General features: G+C 37.9%; 1 protein-coding gene and 1 pseudogene across 3 annotated transcripts in view; both read left to right on the top strand.

Annotated features, from left to right (window-relative positions):
- CDKL5 (cyclin dependent kinase like 5) overlaps positions 1–27,578 on the top strand; it is a 208,506-nt gene that overhangs the window by 99,360 nt on the left and 81,568 nt on the right. The window lies entirely within an intron of this gene.
- Positions 13,110–17,982, top strand: LOC105241822 (annotated as a pseudogene).

Below are 27,578 nucleotides of genomic sequence, written 5' to 3' on the forward strand. Positions count from 1 at the left end.
CTTGCCAGGGGGCCAAGTTAAGTAATCTGCTCAGGATTGTTCTAGGTGGCTTTTGTTCCCTGAAGGCTTTCTGGGGGGCACTTAAGAGGATGAGAATGAAAATGACGGCTTCCCATTCTCCAGCCCCAGAGCCGACAGAGCTCAGGGCCCCATTCCTCAAGGCGCCCTCAGGGAAAAGCAGTCAGTCGCTCCTGTCTCCCTGGTCTCGGTCAGCACTCCAGGCTCACCCAGCCTGTGACTGCATGTTTCTATCTCAGGCACGCAGTCTCCAAACCTTTTGAGTCTCCAAACCCGGGGGAGGGAGGAGAGGGTTTCCTGCCGCTCACTGTGCCCCTGCTCAGAGAGTGGTTGCCCGACTGTGACACAGTTCATGGTTTATGGCAACCCTGAGCTGAGAGCCCACTCCTGTGCCTGTTGATTGTGGCTGGCTTCCCTGCTCCGATGCCTGGGAACTCTGCCGCACTCAGGCACCCCTGTCTTCCTGTGACCCCGAGGATCCTGAGACCACGCTGTCCCACCTAGGATATTGCTCTGCTTCGCCACCTGAGCGCCTTTCAGGCAGGGACATCCCTCACTGGAGCAGACTTCTAAAAGTTATGATTTTGTGCTCGACTGCCATATCACTTTCCAGTGCCAGCTGACGGAGACTCCCCTGCCCAGTGTATCTTTCCATATAGCGCCAGGGATTGACTTCTACGCACCTCCTACCTTGCAGAAAGTGGTCGCTTTTCTCTTTGTAGAGTTGCAGCTATTCTTCCTTAGATCTCCGGTTGAGTTCTCAGGTTTTCAGAATGATTGGATAGCTATCTAGCTGAATTCCTGGGACCAGATAAAACTAAGGTCTCCTCCTCCTCCACCATATTGGACTCCGCTCTCTGCTAGTGTTTTGATACAGAGCAAACTACCTATGTTTCTGTTGTCTTATTATCAAAAGAAATAATGGCTCGTATATCAATTCACAGGTGAATCTAACTTCTTCAGGGAAATAAAAGAATTTTGGGATTTTACCTTTAGCCTCATCATCCTTATCTAGATTTGTTTTGTTTGTCTGGTTTTTAGTAAGTGGGATAAAGAAATGGTCATGTTAGAACTGGCCGATAATAACTCTGCATGCATTGTCTACACAGAAGACTTTACCTTTTTCATCCTTCCCACAGTGACTCAGTTCCTAAATGATTTGTCCCTCCCTCCCCCACACACTCCTCTGCCCCCTTCTAGAGGATGAGTTGGCAGGGACACTAGATGGACTTTAAAGTCTTCTTCTCCGCTAATCATAAAAACATAGTTCAAACAAAAGAACATTCTATACCTTCTCCAGATGAGTAATTTCATTAGTCTCTGATAAATGTCTGTGCTTAAGGGATTTACACTAGCTCTTTAATGCAACTTCTTTTCAAAACTTCAGGAGCAAAAATGAAAGTAAATCTTTTTTCAGAGGCCTGAATTATGTGTTCACTGGTAATACAAGAAAAGGAACTGATCAACAAATGCCCATATAGTGGATACTTTTAAGTAGTTAAGCATAACTATCAGTTGTTGAAAGCAGTAACTGGAAAGTAGTACACAATGATCTATTTCTATATAAAAAGTAATCCAACCCTGAAATACTTTTAGAAGCTAGAGTTGATATTCTACAATGCTTTTGAGCTTTACTCTTTCCTAATTTAAAGGTTTTTTTTCATATGTTAAAGCCTTTTAATTTTAAAATACCAAAAATGTTTGGACCTTCTGTACTTAAAGCACTGTTTTAGGCATGGCATTATAAAGTATAATTCAACCCAATATCTGCTTAAGCCAAATCTATTGAGTGCCCACAAAATGTCAGGTACTCTGCATCATACTGGCTCTGTAGAAGTCAATAAGTAATTCCTATTTTTGAGGAATTTAGCCTAGCATGTATAAATCAACAAATGTAAGATCCTGTTTTCTTTTGTCAGTAAGCTTAACACATAGCTTGGGAGAGGTGATTTTGAGGAAGATTGTAGTTGAAATGATAGTGTGAAAACTTCTTTCCCATTTTTTCAATAAATTCTTCATGAAAGGTACTTAGGAAAATATTTATGTCAGTAATAAAGGAAAAACAAGTTAAGTATTTCTCAAACCCCGTTACTGCATGGGGCTTGTTTTCCACTTTCCACCTTTTGGCTATTATGAATAGTGCTGCTGTGAACTTTTGTGTACAAGTTTTGTTTGAGTTCCTGTTTTCAATACTTTGTGGATTTATACCTAAGAGCGGAAGTGATGGGTAATACGGGGTTTCTTTGTTCAACTTTTCGAGGAACTGCAAAACTCTTTTTTTCCACAGCGGCTGCACCACTTTACATTCCTGCCAGCAATGTACAAGGTTTTCGGTTTCTCCATACCCTTGCTAATACTTGTTTCCTTATTTCTTCTTGTCGTGGCCATCCTAGTGATGTAAAGTGGTAGCATATTGTGTATTTGATTAGCATCTCTGTAATGATTAGTGATGTTGAGTATCTTTTCTTGTGCTTGTTGTCCATTTGCATCTCTTCTTTGTAAAAATGTCTATTTAAGTCCTTTGCCCATTTTTTAAAATTGAAATTCAAGTTAGTTAACATATAGTATAGTATTGGTTTCAGGAGTAGAATTTAGTGATTCATCATTTACATTGAACACCCATTGCTCATCTCAACATGTGCCCTCTTCAATACCTATCATCCATTTAGCCCATTCCCCCACCCTGCCCATTTTTTAATTGGGTTGTTTTCATTGTTGAGTTGCAAGAATTCTTTATATATTTTGCATATAAGTCCTTTATCAGATATATGGTTTGCAAATATTTTTTCTCATTCTGTAGGTGGTCTGTTTACTTTCTTGATAATGTTCTTTGCATGAAAGTTTTTAATTTTGATGAAGTCCAGTTTACCTCTTTTTTTTTCTTCTCTTGCTCATGTTTTTGAAACCACTGCCAAATCCAAGGTCATGATGGCTTATGTCTCTTTAAAAATTGGTAGTATGATTTTAGCTCTTATATTTAAGTGGTTAATCCATTTTGAATTAATTTTTATTTTATTTAATATTTATTTATTTTGAGTTAATATTTATTTTATTATATTTATGAGATAGGGGTCCACCCTAATTCTTTTGGATGTGTCCCAACAGCTTTTGTTGAAGAGACAGTTTTTTTTCCTACTTATTGGTATTGTCACCCTGTTGAAAATAAGTTGACCATTACTGTATGGGTTTATTTCCAGACTCTCAGTTTTATACCTGTGGTTTTTATGTGTCTGTCTTTATGCCAGTGCCACACTGTTTTTGATTACTATGGATTTGTATTAAGTTTTGAAGTCAGTAAGTATGAATCCACCAACTTTGTTTCTCCCCCCGCCCCCGAACCTATTTTAGTTATTGGAAGCCCCTTGTAATTCCATATGAATTTGAGGATTAGCCTTTTCATTTCTGAAAAAAAGGCCATTGGAATTTTGATAGGGATGGCACTGAATCTGGGGATTACTTTACATAGTATTGTTACCTTAACAATATAAGTTTTTCTAATCCATGAATGTAGGACTTTCCATTTACTTAAGTCTCCTTTAACTTTTTTCATCAGTACTTTGTAGTTTTCAGTGTGTTAGTCTTTTACCTGCTTGGTGAGATTTATTCCTAGGTGTTTATTCATTTGGATGCTATTGTAAATGGAATTGCTTTCTTAATTTCCATTTTGGATTATTTGTTGCTAGTGTATAGAAATACTGCTGTTTTTTTATTGTAAAATATGTATAACAATTTACCATTTTAACCATTTCTAAGTATACAGTTCAGTGTCATCAACTGTATTCACAATATTGTTTAAGCATCACCTATATATTTCCAATTTTCCTTATCACTCCCCCCCAAAAACTGTATCAATTAAGCAATAACTCCCCCATTCCCTCTTACTCCCAACCCCTAGTAACTTCTGATCTACTTTCTGTCTCTACAGTTTTACCTATGTTATATATTTCATATAAGTGGAATAATACAATATTTGTCTTTTTTTGTCTGGCTTCTATTACTTAGCGTACTGTTTTTAAGATTTGTTCATATTCTATATATCAGGACTTCATTCCTTTTTATAGCTGAATAATATTCCATTGTATGGATATACCACATTTTATTTATCCATTCATTTGTTGATGGACAGTTGAATTGTTTCCACTTTTGGCTAATGTGAATAATGCTACTATGAACATTCACAGACAAGTATCTTGAGTCCTTGCTCTTAATTCCTTTGTATATATACCCAGGAGTAGAATTGCTGGGTCATATGGTAATTATGTGTTTAACATTTTGTGGACTATTGACTATTGTATTATGATTTTTTTATCCTGCAACTTTGGTGAATTTGTTAGCTCGAATGTATGGATTTTTTAGGATTTTCTGTGTATATAATTATATCATCTGTGGATGAGAATAGTTTTATTCCTTCCTTTTTAACTTGGACACCTTTTATTTCTTTGTCTTGCCCAGTTGTTCTAGCTAGAATTCCTAGTATAATGTTATTAAGTGGCAAAAGTGGTTATCTTTGTCTTGTTCCTGATCTTGGGGAGAAGCCTTTCAGCCTTTTACCATTTAGTATGCATGATGTTAGCTATGGGTTTTTCATAAATGTCCTTTATCAGGTTGAGGAATTTGCCTTCTATTTGTCACCTGCTTGTCCAGCATGGATACGGTGTGTGGGATAAGGTAGATGGGCAGTTTAAAATGCATATCGTGCTCATGTCACAAAGTAGCTACTTCCTTTATCAAGTCTTTCCCTGGTTGTTTTATGTTTTTGACTAGTTGCAGAGATCTAGAAAAGTTGATTCTAACACTTTTGCCAGCTCATTATTTGTTTCTGTGAAAGGATGGAGTCCTAGATTTCCCTATTTTGCCATTTTCAGTGACATCACTCAGCAGATATGTGTTTTGCACATATTTTCTCCCAGTCTGTGGCATGTCTTTTCATTCTGTTAACAGTGACTTTAGCAGAGCAGAAAATTTTAATTTTAATGACAACCAATGTACCAGTGTGTTTTTTTTTTTTTTTTTTTTTTTTTTGTCGATTGTCCTTTTGGTGTTGTATCTAAAAACTCATCACCAAAGTCAAGAGCACGTAGATTTTCTAGGTTACCTTTTAGAAGTTTTTAAATTTTGTATCTAGGTCTATGATCCACTTTGAGTTAGTTTCTGTTAAACTTAAAAGGTTTGTATCTAGATTCTTTATTTTGCATATGGATGTCCAGTACCATTTGTTGAAAAGACCTTTCTTCCCATTGGATTGCCTCTGCTTCTTTGTCAAAGATCAGCTGTGTTTGTGTTGAGTCTATTTTGGGACTCTTTTCTGTTTCACAAAATAGCTTATGGGGATTGGGATCGCATCGAATCTATAGATCAAGTTGAGAAGAATTGACATCTTAATACTGAGTTTTCTAATCCACCAACGCAGAGTATTTCTCCATTTATTTAAATCTTTGATTTCTTTAAACATAACTATTTGATTTTTGGATGCAGATCTTGGAAAAATTGTGCTAGATTTATACTTCAGTACTTTTTTGTATGTGTGATAATGTAAGTGGTATTGTTTTAAGTTTTTGTTTCCAATTATTCATTGCTGGCATATGGGAAAGCACTTGACTTCTGTATATTACCCTTGTAAGTTGTGACTTGGATAGAATTGTTTATTAGTTCCAGGAGTTTTTCACTGTAGGTTTTTTGAGATTTTCTTCATGGACAATCCTATCATCTGTGAACAAAACAGTTTATTTTTTCTTTCCCAATCTATATCCCTTTTATTTCCTTTTCTTGTCTTGTTGTATTAATTATGACTCCCAGTAAAATGTTGAATAAAAGTGGTGAGAGGGGTCATTCTTACCTTGTTCCTGAGCTTAGTGGGAAGACATGAAGTTTCTTTAAGAATGATGTTAACTGTAGGATTTTTGTAGATGTTCTTTTTTTAAATTGAGGAAGTTCTCTCTATTCCTAGATTACTAAGAGATTTTATCACAATGGGTGTTGGGTTTTGTCAGAACTTTTCTGAATAAGTTGATATAATGATACAATGTCTCTATTTTACCCCACTGATGATGGTAGATTACATGAATTGATTTTAGAATGTTGAACCAGCCTTGCACACCTGGGACAAATCCCATATTGTCATGGTGTGTCATTCTTTTTATACATTGCTGTATTTGCTTTGCTAATATTTGTTGAGGATTTCTGCATCTTTGTTTGTGAGAGATATTTGTCTGTAGTTTAACTTTCTTTTAATGATTTTATCTGGTTTTGGTATTAAGGTAATTGTGACCTCATAGAGTGAGTTAAGAATTGTTCCTCCACTTCTGGAAGGAAGAGATTTTTCTGGAAGAGATTGTAGAGAATTGGTATAATCTCTCCTTAAATGTTTAGAAGTCACCAATGAAACAATCTAGATATGGGACTTTTTGTTTTATAAGGTTATTATTGATTTTCTTCCATACATATAGGCCTATTCAGATTATCTGTTATTCCTTGTGTAAATTTTGATAGTTTGTATCTTTCAAGGAATTGGTCCATTTTACCTAAGTTACCAAATTCATAGGCATAGGTTTGTTCATAATATTCCTTTGTGATCCTTTTAACGTCCATGTGATTGGTAGTGATGACTCTTCTTTCATTTCCGATATTAATAATTTGTGTCTTTCTTTTTCTTGGTTAGCCTGGCTAGAGGCTTATCAATTTTACTGATGTTTTAAAAGAGCCAGCTTTTGTTTTCATTGATTCCCCCCCCACACCACTGGGGAGTTCCTCTGTTCAATTTCATTGATTACTTCTGTAATTTTTATTATTATTTTCTTCTTGTTTCTTGTTTTTAGGCTTAAGTTATTGCTCTTTGTCTTATTCCTAAGTTAGAAGCATCCCTCTTTGTCTTATTTCCTAAGATAGAAGCTTAATTACTGATTTTATTTTTTTAATTTTAATTTATTTTATTAGTGATTTTAGGTCTGTTTTTTTCCCTCATGTATGCATTCCATGCTATAAACTTTTTTCCTATACACTGCTTTTGCTACATCACACAATTTTGTTTCGTACTCTTTTAGTTCAAAACATTTTTACATTTCTAAAGATTTCTTCTTTGACCTGTGTGCTATTTTTTATTTTTATTTTTTTAAGTAAGCTTTATGCCCAATGGGGGCTTGTACTCATGACCCCAAGAGCAAGAGTCGCATGCGTCACTAACTGAAGGTGCCCCGATCCATGTGTTATTTAGAAGTGTCTTGCTTAATCTCTAAATATTTTGAGATTTTCCAGCTTTATGTTCTTGATTTCTAGTTTAATTCCATTGGTTGTGAGCGTATACCTTATTTACTGAGAGCGAGTGAGCACTAGAGCAGCAGGGGGGAGGGGCAAAGGGAAAGGGAGAGAGAATCCCAAGCAGGCTCCATGACACTGAGATCATGACCTGAGCCAAAATCAAGAGTTGGATGCTTAACTGACTGAGCCACCTGGGTGCCCTGTGAGAGTATACTTTGTATGATTTTTATGCTTCAAAATCGATTGTGTTTTATGGCCCAGAATTTGGTCTGCTTTGAGGAATGCTCCATGTAAGCTTGAGAAGAATATTTATTATGCTTCTCTTAGAAGAGTATTACATAAATGTCTAGTAGATCTACTTAGTTGACAGTGCTGTTCAGTTCACCTATATCCTTACTCAATCTTTTTCTTTTTTTCTTTCTTTCTTTCTTTCTTTCTTTCTTTCTTTCTTTCTCTCTCTCTCTCTCTTTCTTTCTTTGGGATGTGTCAATGACTGAAAGTGGTGGGTGTTGAAGTCTCCAACTATAATGTTGGATTTTTCTATTTCTCCTTGCAGCTCTATCTATATTTATCTCATGTATTTTGGTGCTCTTTTGTTTGGTGCCTGCATATTAAGGATTGTTAGGTCTTCTTGAAGAATGTATTATTTTGTAATGTCTCTCTTTATTCCTGATGATTGTCTTGGTTCTGAAATCTGCTTTGTCTAAAATTGATATTGCTACTCCAGCTTTCTTTAGATTAGTGTTAATGTGGTATACCTTTTTGCATTCCTTTGCTTTTGCATTCCTGTGTCTTTTTATTTAAAGTGGTTTTAAAAATCCATTCTCACAGAGGCATCTGGGTGACTCAGTTAAGCAGCAGGCACTTGATTTCTGCTCAGGTCATGATCTTGGGGTTGTGGGATCGAACCCTGCGTTGGGCTCCATGTTGGGTGTGGAACCTGCATAAGATTCTCTCTCTCCCTCACTGTCTGCCACTCTCTGCCCCCTGCTTGCCCACATGCGCACTCTTTTTTTTTTTTAAAGCCATTCGCATTTGTAATGATTTTAATGTGATTATTAATATAGTTGGGTTAATATGAACCTTTTTTTTACTTTTGTAACTTTTCTATTTGTTACTTTTTTTAAATTATTTTTTATTATTTATGTATTTATTTAAAAGATCTTATTTATTCATTTGACAGAGAGAGAGAGAGAGCACAAGCAAGGGGAGTGGCTGGCAGAGGGAGAGGAAGAAGCAGGCTCCCCACTGAGCAGAGAGCTGGACACGGGGCTAGATGCCAGGACCCTGGGATTATGACGTGAGCCTAAGGCAGACGCTTAACCAACTGAGCCACCCAGGCGCCCCATTACACTTTTTTAAAAAGATTATTTATTTGAGAGAGAGCATGTGAGGAGGGAGGGGCAGAGGGAGAGGGAGAAAGAGAATCTCAAACAGGGTCGCTGCAGAGGGCGGAGCCCAACATGATGTGGGGCTCAATCCCAGGATCCTGAGAGCATTATCTGGGCCCAAATCAAGAGGTGGATGCTCAACCAATTGAGCCATCCAGGTGCCCCCCCTTTTTTCTTTTTATTGATTTTTTTGGGGGGCTAATCTCTGCACCCAACGTGGGGCTTCGACTCATGACCCTGATATCAAGGGGTCATAAGCCAGCGAGTCCTCCCTTCTTTTTTTTTTAAATTTAAACAAAAATGTTCCCCTCTTTTTCTTCCTTTTGATTTTAATTGACCATTTTATATGATTCTGTTTTCTGTCATGTCTTAGTATGTCCATTATACTTTTTTAAAGAAGATTTTTAGTCATTGCTCTGGAGTTTACTGCATACATTTACAACTTAGCTAAATCCACCATTGGATAAATGTATTCTGCTTCTTAGGCACTGTGTGTACCTTAAACTAGAATTTTCCCAATTCCTCCTTCCCATCTCCCTTGTAACATTGCTGTCATTTATTTTACTTATCCATATGCTATAATCAGTGAATACATTGTTATTCTTGTTACTTTGAATGTTTATCTATTAATTAAGAATAGAAAAAAGAGATTTTATTTTGCCTTCATTTATTCCTTCTCCAGTGCTCTTATTTGGTGTAGATCTGACTTTCTGGCCTGTTTAATTTTCCTTCCCTAAAGAACTTTTTAAAACAGTTCTTTCTAGCCTGGTCTACTGTTAAAAAAAATTCCCTCAGTTTTTGTTTATCTGAAAAAGTATTTCTCCTTCACTTTTGAAGGATAATTTCCCTGAATACTTTGTGGGTTGGTGGGTTTTCCCCCCAACACTTTAAATATTTTACTTCATGGCTTCTGAAAAAAGTTGGATGTATTTCCTGTCCTTGTTCTCTGTAGGTAAGATATCTTTTCCCCTGGTTGATATCATGATTTTATGTTTGGTTTTATGTAGTTTGAGTATGATGTCATTTAGGTGTAGTTTTTTGGATATTTATCTTGCTTGATTTGCTCTGAGCTTTTTTGTTGTGTGGTTTGGTGTCATTAATTTTGGAAGGTTTTTGGCCATTATTCCTTCAAATATTTCTTTTCCTTTGTCTCATTTTTTTCCTTCTGGTAATCCAGTTATACCTTTTGTAATTGTTCTGTAGTTCTTAGATACTGTGTTCTACTTTATAAAATTTCTTTTTTCTCTTTGCATATTTTTAAAAGATTTTATTTATTTATTTGAGAAAGAGAGATAGCTAGAGAGAAAGAGACCACGAGTTGGTGAGGGGCAGGGGGCAGGGGTGAGGAGAGGGAGAAGCAGGCTCCCCTACGAGCAGGGAGCCTGATGTGGGACTGGATCCCAGGACCCTGGGATAATGACCGGAGTCGAAGGCAGACGCTTAACCGACTGAGCCACCCAGGTGCCCCTCTCTTTGCATTTAGTTTGGGAAGTTTCTGTTGAAATATTTTTAAATTCACTAATTCTTTCCTTGGCCATATCCATTCTGTTGCTAAGTCCATTAGAAGCATTCATTTTGTTGTAGTGTTCTTTACTTGTAGTACTTCTTTTAATTCTTCAGATTGTGTATGCTTACATTACCAGTCTGTACTTGCATGTTGTCTACTTTTTCCATTAAAGCTCTTAACATAGTACTTACAGTTATTTTAAATTCCCTATCTGAAATTATTCCTGATAATCCCCAAATCTGTGCCATATCTGAGTCTTGTTCTGAAGTCTTGCTTTGTCTCCTCAGACTGCCTTTTGTCTTGCCTTTTTTTAAAAAAGATTTTATTTATTTATTTGACAGAGATAGAGACAGCCAGCGAGAGAGGGAACACAAGCAGGGGGAGTGGGAGAGGAAGAAGCAGGCTCATAGCAGAGGAGCCTGATGTGGGGCTCGATCCCATAACGCCGGGATCACGCCCTGAGCCGAAGGCAGACGCCTAACCGCTGTGCCACCCAGGCGCCCCTTGTCTTGCCTTTTAGCATGCCTTTTAATGTTTTTTAAAACCCGGATAGGGGGCGCCTGGGTCTGCTTCTCCTTCTCCGTCTCTCTGCTGCTCCCTCTGCTTGTGCTCTTTCTCTCTCTGACAAGTAAATAAATAAAATCTTTAATAAAACCCAAAATAAACCCAGATAGGGTATATCAGGTAATAGGAACTGAGGTAAATAGGTTTTTAGTGTAATGTTTTAGGTTAATTTGGCTTGAGGCTGGGCTTTTAAATGTTTGTTGTACATGTAGGTGCCAGAGGCTTCAGTTTCCTCCAGTGTCTTTTTGTTTATTTTTCTCCCCCATTGTCTTTGTGTTTCCCTAAGAACTTCTTTTTAAATAGTTTAAATAGTCTGCTTCTTGCAACTCTTACCACTGAAATCCAGTTACTGTACCAGAACCTTGTGACCTGGTGGTCGAGTATGGGGAAGAGGAAGTATTTTATAATCTTACAACCAAATCTTAAATCTTTCTGTGGGCCTGAGCCCTGGCCTGCAACCTTCAGAAGTATTTTTTAGCCTTTTTTCTCCCCTTCTTTTTAGGTGAAGCAAGAAGGCAAGAGGGGCTATAGCTGGCTAATTTCCCCTCTCCCAGGACAACATATAAGGCTCTGATAAATTTTCCCTTTGAGTGTTGGCCTTTGTTTCAAAGGCTTATTTCAAAACTGTTACTTTTTCCCTGGGTGTTTTTCAGAATGTTTATGTTCCCCTTCTTCCTCCAAAAGGAGAAGATTTTTATTGGATCTTTACTCTGGGCATATTTCAAAATTGTTACTTTTTTTTTTTCCCCCCTAACTCTTACCCAAAAAGGGAGGAGATCATTCTTGGATCTTCATGTTCAAAACCTGGTGAAGTCCTGGAGGTAAAGCCAAGAGAGTGTGGAGGGCCCTCCTAAGACTTGGTCGCTAGGAGTTCTTACTTGCAAGCCTTTGTCAGGATTACCATTTAAGTTATCTCCCTAGGGTATTGCTCTAGTGCCTTCTACTCCAGGTAAGCTCTTCTTGGGTGTGATGCTCTCTGTTTGCCTGTCTCTCCAGATTTCAGGAGTTCGGTTTGTCTTATGTCCTTAATTCTCTGATAAGCCTAAGGAAAGTTGATTTTCAGTGGTTTTTTTTTTTTTTTTTTCTTTGCTGTAAGGACAGGAGGGACAATATTCAAGCACTTTATATGTTGGGGCTGAAACCTGATGCTTTATGTTTATGTTTTAAAATTGGAAATACCTTGTCCAGTTTAAAAATAATTGTTCAGCAAGAGACTTTTAACTTCTCTATGAACGATTTGCTTAGCTGAGATGACTCATTCTTAGTTATTTTCATCCCTTTGAATCTCCGCTCTCTATATCTTCAAAGTGCTTAGCAAGAACTTTCTCAGAACAAAATATTTGAAAAACTTGAGCTTCTTGCAGTTCTAGAAAATTGCTAATAACTTTACCCTCAATTAACTGGAATTATTGATCCCCTCCCACTGTTTTTTATCAGATTCCTTTTAGAATCGGTGCTAAAGTAGTTTCGGGGATTATTGTCTTTAACCTTCACTTGTTATTACTTTACCCTACTTGTTTATGAAAAAGTAACTCAATTTTCTGAGGCATTTTGAAATCTCTGGAGACTAAGCACTGTTTAAATTTGAAAAACTAATGAGAATAAATGCCTAACTCTTATGCCACCAGTGGTTTATTTTCAATTAACCTTGAAGAATGTATTAATTATAAACTGTAGATCTTGGTGACTTTAGCCTAATAGGATTACTTTCAGAATCTGCATGATAAAGGACAATTTGGCTAAAATGTGTTATTTAAGCAACTGAAAAAGTATAGTGTATACTTCAAAGTCTTGTAATTTGATTACTTGCTAAAAAATTGCATTCTGGGAAACTTCAGTTCTTATCCTTGGAGAGCAGTTGTAACCAACCTTGGGCAGTTCAGACATTGTAAATTGCATTAACCTTACCCTCTGTTTTTAGGTTTCATTTTAAGGTTTAGTTTTCTCACTGAATCTACTGTGAGGAATAGCTGTTACAAACCAAGAAACTAATCAGCTAAATGGTATTTAAGATTGATTATTAGTTGGCAAACTCATGTTTAAGAAATATTTTTCTCTTTTAATTTTCTGAATTGTTTAAAATGAGTATCTGTCTTTGGGAATTAGAAGTTTTTCAGAAGGGAGAAGTAAAATATTAACTATTATGGCTTTTATCCTAACATACTAAATAAAGTTTGTTTTTAGAAATGATGAGTTCATGCTGTATTGAAAGGATTTTTTTTTTTAAAGATTTTATTTATTTATTTGACAGAGAGAGAGACAGCCAGCGAGAGAGGGAACACAAGCAGGAGGAGTGGGAGAGGAAGAAGCAGGCTCATAGCAGAGGAGCCTGATGTGGGGCTCAATCCCAGAATGCCGGGATCACGCCCTGAGCCGAAGGCAGACGCTTAACCGCTGTGCCACCCAGGTGCCCCTGTACTGAAAGGATTTGATTGAAAATTATTATTTTTTGCCACGTAATAATCAATTAGTTGTGGTTTGTCTTAAAGTAAGCTTCAGGGCGCCTGGCTGGCTCAGTTCTTGGAGCATGCAACTCTTGATCTCAGGGTTGTATGTTTGAGCACCATGTAGGGTGTAGAGATTACTTAAAATCTTAAAAAAAAAACCGAAGATCCATTTGTCTAGCATGATTTGAATTAGAGGCAGAAACCTTTGCTTAGGCTTTTGCTTATAGACATTTCTTATAAAGAAATAGGGCTGTTGGGAGGAAATGGAGAAAGAAGAGCAGGTCTTCAGTAGGGGCACAGTTATGATGGGTTGTGCCCCATGCCAGCTCCCACCAACCCTGAACAGATTAGTGGTCGGTATCTGTGTTGCTCCTCCTGAAACCTACTCCCCCCCCCAAAATCCCCAAAAGACTGGTGATACAACAGTTTCCTAGAAGAAGCCCACACGAATGGACATAGTGTATTAATATTTTAGTCTTAATAAAACTTCCATGTGTTCACATTTCACCTGAGATAGTGGTTCACATTCAGTAAATAAGTATTTAAGTTGAGGCCTCTGTTGGCTGGATCCTGAAGCAATTTCCAGATAAGGAGGGAACCATAGCACCTCTCTTTTTTGGGGGTGGGGAGGAGTCCTGATCTTGCAACTTTGTGGTAACAGGGATGGCAGCTACCCTTACAAAATGTCCCTTCATTCACCACAGCATTCAGGACCACAGTGCCAGGACTGGTCATCCGTTACCCTCTCTATGGGAGAGACTCTCAGGATCACCCCCATAATTCTTGACATCCTCTTCTACTTTTTGTCACCACCAAAACTCACTGGCTGCCCATTTTAGCATAGAACCCTCATCCCTGTACTGCTCTGTACATTCTTCACTTGTATGCTTTCTCTTCCCCCAACCTTCCTACTGACCCCTAGAGTTCCTGAACTGCCATTAGTAATTTCTCCCTCAGCTTCAGTCTTGCCGCAGCATCACAGTGTAATCATGCTTTCTGCTCCTGGGTTTCTCTGCTGCGGGTAAGCAGATGCCTGAGGTAGCTTCCTCCAGCACCAGTCTTGGGCTGTGCTACCTCTACTTAATACCTGGTAACCAGTTTGCCTGCCTTTGAGCTCCCTGAGTGCAGTGAGTTCTCCCACCCTCAAAGCTTTGCCAATGCTGGCTTCCCTCATAGCTAACCGACTCTTTGCCTGGCTGACTCTGTACAGACTGATCTGAGTTTCCTTGAGTTAATTTCTGTCAGTGCCTTTTTTTTTTTTTTAACTTCTTAGCACTTATTTAAAAAATTGCAATTCTATATTCATTTAACCTTTTTTCATTGATTCTAAGATGTACATTTCCCCTCACATTTCTGAAATTGAGGCACTCTTAACACTGGATGCCTTGATTGCTTTCTGAATGGTAAGTAACATAATGGTTTATCTTATAATCAGTTGTATCTTAGATTTAATAAAATACTGTACTTTTTTTTTTTAAAGTACTTCACAGAGTTCATTGCAGAACTTGAACTCACAACCCTGAGATCAAGACCTGAGCTGAGATCAAGAGTCAGACAGTTAACTGACTGAGCCACCCAGTCACCCCTAAATTATTGTACTTTTAATGATCTGTTTCCTCTAGTTAATTGTGAGTTGCTCAAGTACAGGAATTCTGTTTTACTCACCCATAGGGACCAGTGCCCAGTATAGTACCTGGTATCTAGTAGGCACTGAATAGATAATGCTCAGATGAATATCATTGTATATTTGGTCCCTCCCCCCTTTTTAAAGTAGTCTCCACCCCAACACAGGGCTCGAATTCACAACCTTGAGATCAAGAATCGCACGCTCTACTGACTGAGCCAGCCAGGCACCCCTATTGTTTCCTATTTGGGAAATGATGGCCCTAATAACGTTTGAAGATTAATTGGTCAATATTTACATGTGAATTTTTAATTCAGTTTCTGTGTTTCAGTCTTTATCTTTGGAGATTGCTTTCTTCTGGAATTGAAGGAAACCTTTAGATGTGTTTATGTTGTACCCTCATTTTTTTTTTTAAAGATTTTATTTATTTATTTGACACAGAGAAAGAGAGCACACAAGCAGGGGGAGCAGCAGGCAGAGAGAGAGGGAGAAGCAGACTACCCGATGAGCAGGGAGCCTGAAGGGGGGCTCGATCCCAGGATCCTGGGATCATGACCTGAGCCGAAGGCAGACGCTTAACCAACTGAGCCACCCAGGCGTCCCTGAGTTGTTCCCTCATTTATGTAATTTGCCCCATTATTGATATATGTACACCCTTATTTAAGAGTATTTGCTCACCATGTATGAAAATGAATCCACATAAGCTTTTATTGGGTATCAGCAGTTGTCTTTCATTAGGAAGAAGAGTGAGGAAGGTACCAATGGGTGTAGCCAACTTTTAAACTTTAGAAAGTTTTGAGTGCTTGAACTTACTTTTTCATTTTACTTCATCCTCCAAGGAGTGCAATCACTTGGTGTGCCTACTTCACTTCTTTTAAGCGAAAGAAGAGCGAACAGGCAACATGAGTGACTGGAGTGCCTTAGGCCAACTCCTTGACAAGGTTCAAGCTTACTCCACCCCTGGAGGGAAGGTGTGGCTCTCAGTCCTTTTCATTTTCCGAATCCTGCTACTGGGGACAGTGGTTGAGTCAGCCTGGGATGATGAGCAGTTTGCATTTTGTTGTAATACTCCGCAGCCTGGTTGTGAAAATGTCTGCTATGATAAGTCCTTCCCAATCTCTCGTGTGCGCTTCTGGGTCCTGCAGATCATATTTGTGTCTGTTCCCTCACTCTTGTACCTAATGCATGTATTCTACATGATACGCAAGGAAGAATAGTTGAAAAAGAGAGGGGAGGAACTCAGAGTCACTCAAAACGATGGTGTCAACATGGAGGTGAACTTGCAGGAAAATGAAATCGAAATCAAGAAGTTCAAGTATAGCATTGAAGAACATTGTAAGGTGAATATGAGAAGGGGCTTGCTGCGAAGCTATACCATTAGTGTCTTCTTCAAGTCTGTTTTTGAGGTGGCCTTCCTGCTGATCCAGTGGTACATCTATGGATTCAGCCTGAATGCGGTTTACACTTGCAAACGAGACCCCTGCCCGCATCAGGTTGACTGCCTCCTCTCTCGCCCCACAGAGAAAAGCATCTTCATTCTCTTCATGCTGGTGGTGTCCTTGGTGTCTCTTGCTTTGAACATCATCGAGTTATTCTATGTCTTCTTCAAGGGCATTAAGGAACATGTGAAGGATCCAGAGAATGAGCCTTACCATGATACATCTGGTCTGCCAAGCCTCTCCATTGACTCTTCATCAGCTCTTCCTCTCTCCTCCATGTCCCTTCCCAGGGACAAGGTGATTCCTGGAAACAAACAATTCTTCCTGCCGCGGTTACAGTAAACAAGGAAATGAGCCAGCCATGCTAAACAGAGTGCATAGCAAGATCTAATAGGGCAGGCAGGAAGCACCACCTCTAACTTGCACACATAGCCTTCTGATTTCCCTGATGATAAGCAGAATTCTCTGGGGGAAAAATGATAAAAGTAGCTACTGGGCAGTAGTCATTGTAGACCAGCAGCCATTCTGCAAAGCCAGCGGTCATGCCAGCAGCAGCCTTAATGAATGACCTAGAGATCTAGACACATGCCTGAAAGCATTATGATTCTGCTCAGCTGTTAAACAAAAGGAAGGTACAGTGGAGAGTGTACTTTTGTTCCAGAGGAGGTGGTACTCAACAATGTCAGTTATGAGGCTTAACAGACATAAAGCGTTCTTGGGTGGGGGGCATCTGGGATAGGAGAGGAGAAAGGGGAGGGATTGATGGAGGAACATAGTTGGTATTCAAAATGGTTGACTCGAAGAATTTACATTCTAAATAAAAGTTGCATTAGGTGGTACATAAGTAAGGACTTTTTCTCTCCCATATTTCCCAAGAACGGTTCAGTGTATATGAAAGAGTGATAGATATCTGTCATGTATTAGTACAAACGGATGCAATAAAAACTCATGAACATGATTTTAAAATAATGCAGGGTTCAAATTTGAGCCTTTCTCATGGATTTTGTGGTGTGGGCTGTATGATGTTTATTTACATAATTCCTACTGTGAAAGTGAAACACTCTTCCCTCCCCAAAGTGCCCCCCTTTACCCAGTTTATCCTATTATGGATACTGGTTCTATTCATTGTGATCTTTTTCTTTTATAGAATGATCAGGAATGATGTCCTTTTTCTGAAATGTAATGACTAATACTTGAATGATAGATTTTTAGTTCTGTAAACAGTACTCATTAATGTGAGAAACTTAAAAGGAATGCTTAGAGCTGGACTATTAAATGTTCTTACATGAATTTTACAGTAACTGATAATTCTTGGCTTTATTTTACTTAATAAACCCTACATAATAAGCATTATTTTAGAACTCGTATTCTGTTAATGAGTTTGGCAAGCAGTCTTTTGGGATGGTCAGTGTTTTTGATGTTTATACTGATGATTTTATTTGGAATGCAAGAAAGCTTTAAAGAGGTTTGAGTATTACCCGTGTAACTGATGTGTTGGAAATCTATACTAAAGAAGTCTAAACGTTTATTCAAATGACTTTTCTAAAACTCACAGATGGTTGGTGAAAATGCTGAGCTTCATACTTTGTTCTTGTACAACAGCTACATAAACAGTTTTGTACACTAAATGGTTTAACATTTCACATTAGACTACTGTCATGTTCAGCTTTATTAAATGCAAATGTAGACCTAGTCCATCATATAGTCTAGAAAATGTTCTTTATTTAATAAAGTTTTAAGAGAGCAACCTGCCTGTTTGCCTCCTCTGAGAGTTTCTGGCTGCATTCATCTTTCCTAGTCTTTTGAACTCTTCATTGGTACATCTTAATCTAAGCAGAATCTACTGCAGAGTTTTAGAAATGGAATTGCAGTGATTCCATTACAGAAGGTTTTAGTATTAGCATCTTTAATTATATATAGCAGGATCACAGATACACCCACTACTTAGATGTGCAAAAAATGCAGCTTTTTTTTCTTTTAACTGATTGATCTACTCTTCATCAGAAGCTTCTACCCACCCCACAGGGTGGAAGGAAGGAGAAGATGGGGACAACTGAAATGTTAAACCTGCCAATGAACAGCATCTTGCTCTGACAGTTTAAGCAGTCTCATTTGTAAAACCTAGTCTCTTGGCTCATTAAAGAGTCTTTCAGATTTCCTTCTTACAAACTGTTTTGTGAGGAATAAGCAGAGTTACTTACTAATGGGATGTGTGTTTCTATGGGGCACTGCAAAACCTCTGAAATCTTGGATACTGCCATGCTCACTTCCTGTTTCACATTGATTTTCACATATTGCTTGTTTGATTTTGTTAAAATTTTTATCTTGAGATAATTACAGATTTACATGCAATGGTAAGAAATGATAGATTCCATATATCTCTCAACTAATCACTCCCAATGGTAACATCTTGCATAACTAGTAGAATATCATAACCAGAAAACTGACATTGATACAAGCTATTGACCTTATTCATATTTCACCAGTTTTACATGCACTCATATATACATACATGCGCATGCATATGTGTAGTTTTTATCACTCGTGTAGATTCATGTGACCACCACAGTCAAGATACAGAACAGTTTTATGACAAGGATCCCTTGTGCTGTTGAAAGCCACAGTTGCACCCCTCTATTCTCCTCTCCCTAACTCTTTTGCAACTACGAATCTGTTCATCTCTTTAATTTTGTCGTTTCAAGAATACTATTTAAATGGAATGGTACGGTGGTACCTTTTGAGATTGGCTTTTTTCTCAGCAAAACTCCCTTGAGACCCATCCAAGTTTTTGTATGAACCAATAGGTTTTTTGTTTTTGTTTTTAACTGCTGAGTAGTAGTCCATAGTATGGCAGTACCACTGTTTATTCACCTGTTGAAGGACCTTTAGGTTATTTCCAGGTTTTAGCTATTACAAATAAAGCCGTATGGACATTTGTGTACAGGTTTTTTTGTCAACAGAAGTTTTCATTTCCCTGCAATAAATGCTCAAGAGTGTAACTGCTGAGTTGTATAAGAAACTGGCATGTTCTTTTTCCAGAGTGGTTTACATTCCCATCAATAATGTATGAGTGATCTCGTTTCTCTACATGGTCACCAGCATTTGGTATTATCAGTGTTTTTTATTTTAGCCATTCTAATAGGTATGTCGATGATCTCATTGTAGTTTAAACTTGCATTTTTCTATTGGCTAATAATGTTGAGCATCTTTTCATGTGCTTAATTGGGATCTGTATTATCCTCTTCAGTGAGGTATCTGTTTCTTCTGTCCATTTTCTAATTGGATTCTTTATTTTATTAATATTTAATATTACTCCTTACTATTTAAGGAGTTTATATATATATATATATATATATATATATATATATCTGGGTTAAAATCCTTTGTTGGATATGCTTGTAGCTTGTTTTTCATCACTTAATAAGGTCTTCCACGGAGCAAATTATTTCAGTTTTGATAAGGTCATTTATCAGTTTTTCCTTTTATGGATTGTGTTTTTGGTGGTAATTACGTCTAAGAACTTTTTGTCTAGTCCTATATCCTAAAGATTTTCTAATTTGTTTTCTAAAAGTTTCATAGATTTACATTTAAGTAAATGTAAATCCATGATCTTACATTTAAGTCCATGATCCATTTTGAATTAATTTTTGTGTAAGTTGTGAGATTTTTGGTTGAGACATTTCTTGTCTCATCTCTTCTCATCTTGTCTCATCTCTTCTTTCTTGGCTATGGAGTCCAGTTGCTGTAGCACCACCATTTATAGAAAAGTCTCTCCCTCAATTGAATTGCTTTTGCAGGCAAAAATCAGTTAGGTGTATCTGTGTAGTCCTATTGATCTGTGTATTTATCTCTCTGCCAGTATCATACTATACTGTCTTGATTACTGTTTTGTAGCTTTGTAGTAAGCCTTAACATCAGTTATAGTGATTCCTCTCATCTTATTCTGCCTTTTCAAAATTTCTTTAGCAATTCTAGGTCATGTGCCTTTCCATTTTCATTTTAGAATAAATTTGCCTATATCTACAAAACACTTGCTGGGATTTTTGATAGGAATTACATTAAAGCTGTATATCAATTTGGGGAAAATTGGCATCTTGTTGAGTTTTCTAATACATGAGTATAGTATGTTTCTCAATTTACTTAGGGTTTCTTCAGTTTTTTTTCATTAACATTTTGTAATTTGTAGGATACAGATCCTGTACATATCTCATTAAGTTTATATCGGACTATTTCATTTCCTTGGAGTAACTTTTTTTTTTTTTAAGATTTTTATTTATTTATTTTAGAGTCAGAAAGAGAGAGAGAGAGAGAGAGAGAGAGCAAGCCTGGGGGAGGAGCAGAGGGAGAGGGATATGCAGACTCCCTGCTGAGCGCAGAGCCCCATGCAGGTCAATCCCATGGCGCCAAGGTCATGACCTGAACTGAAATCAAGTCTGACACTTAACGAACTAAGGTACCCAGGCAACCCTTTCCTTGGAGTAATTATAAATGATATTTTGCTTTTAACTTCTGTCTCCCATCTTTGTTGTTTACATATAGAAATGTGATTGATTGGGGTGTCTGGGTGGCATAGTCCATTAAGCCACTGACTCTTGCTTTTGGCTCAGGACATGATCTCAGGGTCCTTGGGTCGAGCCCTGCATTGGGCTCTGTGCTCAGCGCAGTCTGCTTGAGGTTCTTTCTCCCTCTTCCTGTGCCCCCTCCTGCTCGTGCTGTCTCTTTCTCTCTCTCAAATAAATAAATAAATACATAAAATCTCAAAAAAAAAAAGTGTGATTGATTTTTGTGTGTTGATCCTTGTATTCTACAATCTTGCTAAACTTAATAGTTCTAGCAGGTTTTGGTGTATTCTTGGGATTTTTTTGTGTAGACGATCATGTCATCTGCAAATATCAGTTTTATTCCTTTGTTTACAATCTGTATGCTTTTTATTTCTTTTTCTTGACCTATTACTCTGATTAGAACTTCCAATACTGGGAGGGGTGTGGGGGAATGGGATAGACTGGTGATGGGTAGTAAGGAGGGCACGTATTGCATGGTTCACTGGGTGTTATACGCAACTTGAATCATCGAACTTTACATCGGAAACTGGGGATGTACTGTATGGTGACTAACATAATATAATAAAAAAATTTTAAAAAAAAAGAATGCCAAGTTACAACTAAATTAATATAACATTAAAATGAAACCACATCAATACTGAAAATTAATAGAGAAATAAAATTACATTTCTGAAAATTAAAAAAAAAAAACTTCCAATACTGTGGTTAGTAATAGTGATGAGAGCAGACATTCTTTTCATGTTCCCGATCTTAGGGAAAAAGCATTCGGTCTTTCACCGTTAAATACGTTAGCTATAGGGTTTTGTGGGTGATATTTATAAAGTTGAGGATCTTACCTTCTATTTCTAGTTTGCCAGAGATTTTTTTTTTTTAAATCGTAAACTGGTGTTCAATTTTGTCATTCTTTTATTGTTTCAGTTGATATGATCTTATGACTTTTTCTTCTTTACCCTGTTCACATGGTTTTCAAATGTTGAATCAGCCTTGCATATCTAGAATAAATCCAACTGGTCATGGTGTACAGTTCTTTCTATACATCACTGGATTTGAAATGCTAATATATTGTTGAGGATTTTTTGTATGTGAGTTCATAAGAGATGCTGGTCTATACTTTCTGGTTTTTTGTGCTGTCTTTGTCAGGTTTTGATATCATTGTACTATTAGCCTCATATCATTGTACTATTAGCCTCATAAAATGTGTTTCCTCTTTTTCTGATTTCTGGAAGAGATTGTGTAAAATTGGTGTTAATTCTTCGTTAAATGTTTGGTAGAATTCTGTAGTGAACTCATCTGAACCTGAAGTTTTTTTATTGGAACTTCAAAATTACAAATTCAATTATTTAATAATTATACAACTATTTAAATTGCTTATTTCATCTTGGTTATGTTTGGTAGTTTGTGGTTTTCCAAGAATTGGCCTATTCCTTCTAAGTTGTGAAATTTAGGAGTGTGAAGTTTGTGGTAATGGTGGTGGGATTCTAGGGATCTCTCCCCGGTTTTGTTCCTGATATTGATGATTTTTATCTTCTCTTTATCAGTCTTGCTAGAAGTTTATAAATTTTATTAATCTTTTAGCAGGACCAGTTTTAGCTTCATTGATTTTATTTTAAAAAATTTTAAATTATTTTATTATTTTTCTGTTTGATATTTCACTGATTTCTGCTTTTATCTTTGTTTCCTTCTTGTTTTGGGCTTCTTTCTTTTTCTGGTCTGAAGGTAAGAATTTAGATTATCGATTTGAGACCTTTCCTCTTTCTAATGTGTACTAATGTACTATAAATTTCTCTGTTAGTACTGCTTTAGCTCCATTGCACATATTTTGATTTAATGTATTTTCATTAAGTTCTATGAAATTAAGATTTCCTTTGAGACTTTCTCTTTGTATGGTGGCTACTTTAAAATTCTTGTCAAATAATTCTGCCATCTCTGTGTTAGCACCTTGATAGTCTTTTCTCATTCATGTTGAGGTTTTCCTAGTTCTTAGTACGATGACTGATTTTCTGTAGAAACCTGGACATTTTGGATATTATGTCATTAGACTCTCTATCTTATTTAATCTTCTGTTTTATCTGGTCTTTTATGACTGTGCTCTGCAAGGTAGAGGGCACAGATGGGGATGGTAGTTCAGTTTCCTCGTTCGGCTTCCACTGATACCTACTGGGGAAGGGGCTCCTCATTACTGATGTAAATGGGAGTTTGGCTTCTTATGTGGCCTTCACTGGCACTACGCTGGCAGGGGTTTGGACATGTTCCCCACTTCGCCCTTACTGATGTGAATGGAACCAGTGTTTGATTTGGCTGGAGTAGGGTGGTTGGTTATTGTCTAAATGTTTTCTTTCATGCTAGGCTGCTCCTTGCCTGGTCCTTTAGCTTGAGAAGCACATTTTTGTTGGGGCTATTTTAAATCTCTGTCCATGGGTGTTTCTGGATTGCTTGTTGAAGTACTTCTATTAAGATTGCTTTAAAATCCTTGTCCAATAATTCCAATATCTGATTCATCTCTGTGGTGATGTCTCTTGTTTGTAAGTTGTGACTTTCATAGTTCTTGGTATGATGAGTGATACATATATTTTTATTGTATCCTGGTCAGTTTGGATATTACGACACTCTGGACTCTTTTTATTTTTATTTTTTTTGTTCAGCAGGCAGCCTCCCTATTGGGTGGTAGCCTGACAGCTGGCTAGGTGTGTTCAGCTTCCTGCTTGGACACCCCTCCCCCCATTGTTCTCACTCCCGCTGCCTCCTTGCGCTGCCTCCTTGCGGAAGGGTGGGGTGGATGTTTACCTCTTCATTTGGCCCTGCTAACAGCTTCCCAGAGGAAAGTGGACCAGTGAGTTGCACTGCCTTATTGCTTCTGCTCCATCCTGCAGACACCACTGTGGCAGAGGGGCCAGAGTACTGTTGCTTGCTTCTGCCTGGAGGGAGATGGAAGATCAGCTCTTGACTGGACTTGCCAATATGACGAGGCAGGGAATGGGAGCTGTGCCTGCTTCTGGCAGGCAGGGGATGGAAGATTAGCTCCCTGCTCAACCCCACCAACAGGGACAGCACCAAGTGGGGAGTTAAGGAGTTGGAGCCCTGCTGCCTGCTTCCTTGGAGAGTGTGTGTGTGTGCGCGCGCGCGCGCTTGTGTCTATAAATAAAGAGTGTCTACCTGCTCAGCCCTACTGAAACCTCAGTGGGATGGTAGTGCAGGTTTTCCATTGATGTTTGCCTGGAGTGTCGCCCCAAAGATTTTCTTTTGTTAGCCCGTCCTTTTCCTGCTCTTTTGGCTGTGAGAACAGACCTTTCTTGACACTTTGTATTTGCCTCCTGTCAGTTCTAGGTTGGAGGCTTCTGCAGTACTCTTTCAGGGATACATAGGAGACAGAGGGGAAACCCAGGGAACTCACTGCCATGGTGTTCCCCAAGTCCTGCCAAGGCAGTCGGCTACTTTCCCACCTTGTCTTCCTATGCTTGGTTGTATGTTATATACAGGGATTTTTAGTTTCAAGAGGAAGGACATGCGAGAAGTGTGGCTACTCCATCTTTACCAAAACTAGAAGTCTCCACATGTGTGTGAGAATTCTGTAAATATCGGTTTATATAATAACATCGGTTTGTTCTTGAAATAAACCATGTATCAGGCACTGAGATTGGCCCTGGGGACTATAGATGGTACTGAGATGTCATCCCTAACTTCAGAGACCTTGCCATTTTGTAGAGTTTAAAGCCCTGTGAAATAGATTTTAATTTGCCTCATGACACTGAGGTAGAAAACACAATTCTTTATTTTAGAAATGAAACTAAATCTAGCTCCATATCATGTGGCTTGTGGCATTGGAGCTCCTTTGCTTCCCATTGACTGACATAAGCCTTCTCTGGTTTATGATGTACCAGGTAAATGGAGAAGGGGCCTAATCCTTAAGTGCCTCGTTGTTCTCATGGTTACCATTGCTTGTTACTCTGGTTACCATTAAACCTTTTGCCAGGCACTACCCTCCAGTGGGCATTGTTTCCCTGGCCCCAGCTCTCCCGGGTGTGGTGCTTAGTGATCAGACTGGAGGGATCTAGCCAAGTAACACCACTGTCCAAAGTCCTGGACACCCTTCTGCCTCATGCAGAAGCCCCAGTCCTGGAGGATCCTCCACTCCTGGAGGAACATCAGCTCTCTTTGACATTAGCCTATTGGATGGGAAGTTCAGCTCCACTGCCTTTGTGAGTCTGCGCTTTATAATAATAAGGACTGTTAGTTCTCTCTAGGGACGGGAGAAGGCACCCCCCTCCCCTCGCCCCCAGGGACAAAACCCCATGTTCTCTGAGTTCCTCTGGAAACATGCTTGGGTTTTGGGAATGCCTAAAGTAGAGTATTTCGAACTTTCTCCCTGATGATAGTAATAATAGTAATAACATTTAGTACGTGTGCTGTTCTGAGCATTTTACTTGTATCCTCTTACTCAATCCAAATAGCAGCCTCAGGAATAAGTGACATTAGACACAATTTTTAGAAAAGGAAATTGAGGCACCGAGAGGTTAAGTAACTTGTCAAAGGTCACTTACCTAGTAGGTGGTAGAGCCATGATTTAAATTTTAGGCAGTTTGGCTCTAAATCTGAAGTTCTTACCCTTCTTCTGGATGTGTGAAAACCTTTGAGTTTCACTTTGCTTTATTATTATTTGTTTGAAATCAAGATTGTGGCTGAAAGAAATGCTTCTGGGTTTTTAAAAGGTATCAATTAAGTAATTTTATGTAATTAAAAACTTTCTAATTAGAAACACTTTGTTTCCTTTCTTATGAAACCACATAGATCTGGCAATGAGAGTATGAAAAATAACCAGTACGTATCTTATATTTTAAATTGTTTGGGGTACAGTCCTCTAATAATCAGATTTTTAAATTTGTTTCAGAAAGTAAGAAATATATCCAACTTCTCGTCCTCCTGGCCAAATGTGATCTCTTATACTTGAATTCCCACAAGAATTTAAGTGCCTCACAACACCACACAGCCAGCTGGCTGTGGTTAAGTACATGTCTTAACTCTCCATGTAGATTACCAGGTTCCTATACTTCTTTAATAAACTCCCTGAAATCAGAAAAAAAAAAAGTAAGAAATAATGATTTTGTTAGAAATTTCTGCATTTTCTTTGGTTGTTTAGAGTTCAAGAGAAAATTTAGCCAGATTATATTTTATTATATACACCTATTGTCACATTTATTTATACATTTATGATATTTTCTGTTGCTTTGGGTGCCTTTTTGTTCAAATACAGCTAGTAGAATAACTATAAGGATGTGATTCACAAGTCATTATGTTAATATTATCCATGCCATTAGATTTAAATTCTACTTTAGGGGCTTATTGTAAAGTACTTTAAATGTAATAAAGTTTTTCTGTTCAGGAGCAATTCATGCTGCCCTTTACCTTGCTTTTTCAGTGAAAATTTAAATTTTCTCATTTAAAATGTGGAGTCAAGTTTCATTTACATATTCTATGTACTAGGTAGTGTAACAGTTTGTTCTATTCCTTATAAACACAGTGTTGAATATAAAATGTGTCATGTTTTGTTAGAGAATAGTGTATAATTTCTCCTAAAATAATTCATTGATTTGCATTTTTCATGTCATTGGTGTTTAAATTTCCACAGGCACTTACCCACTATGTGATTTATCTGAAGCAGATCTTTCAGATTCATATTGATTTATTATCAGTGCCATTTAAATACATTCTTTGTTGATGTATAAAGGGATCTTTGTTAGTTCTAGCTCAAGAGAAACCACAGGAGTGAGCTTTAGAACTTAAAGTTAATTCATTAGGCAGACATTTGTTAAAGCACCTGCTGTAGTGAGTTCTGCTGGATGTTTGGGATAAAGAACAAAAAGGGCATGGTTCATAATTGTGGAGAGCCCACATTCTAGAAGAAAAAAGCTTATGACAGCATAGTGGTTAGAATGTGGTCTCTGCTCTTGCGGAGTTTATAGGCTGTCAGACCATGAAAATGTCAAGAAACAAATAGGTCACTCATTTCAAAACTCAGGTGGTTGGTCTTTTTAACAAGATACTATTTCAGTCTTTATTTTCTGTGATGTTTTTAGTTAAAATTTATGTATCTCTATTCTGTCTGTGTCCATGGCTTCATTTCTTCTTGGTCCCTGTAAGATCCTTAAGAGGTACTTAGAACAGCTAAAATGCCTAACTCATTTAGCCTACCTTTTTGGAGTGTCTTTCTGCTAGGTCTTAGGGGCACAGAGTTATGTGAAGCTCCTAGGCTTGTGGATCTTACAGTCTGAGGTGGGAAGTGAGGTGGAATGGCAAACCCCAGATACCAGGGCAGGTATGGTAAGATCCTGGTTGGAGGTGTGGGTGGGGTGCTAGGAAGCACAAAAAAGGAACACACAAAATAAGCTGGGGGATCTTGGAGGGTTTTGAAGGAAAAAGAAGAATTAACTAGAAGTAGCAGGGTTGGCTTCTTGTGATTTAAGTACCAGCTAAAAACAAGTCACCTCCATGGGGTACTCCCTCACCCAAATAAATACTGTTATTTGAATGGCCCTGTTTTGTTGAGCACAGTACCTGTCATGGGGTAGGAGCTTGAAAACTGTTCGTTGATTGAATAAATGAATGAACGTAGAAAGGATGAATGCTGGAGGCAGAGTGTAAGCAAGTATGTGTGAAGGTTCACTTGAGAAACTGCAAATAATTAGTTGTGACAGGACCAGGGTTTTTGTTGTGGTTGTTATTGTTTTGGGTTTGTTTGTTTGTTTGTTTTTTTGAAGTTAGGAGATGAAGCATGGAA

The sequence above is a fragment of the Ailuropoda melanoleuca genome, chromosome X (assembly GCF_002007445.2).
Source record: "Ailuropoda melanoleuca isolate Jingjing chromosome X, ASM200744v2, whole genome shotgun sequence".
Taxonomy (NCBI): Eukaryota; Metazoa; Chordata; class Mammalia; order Carnivora; family Ursidae; genus Ailuropoda; species Ailuropoda melanoleuca.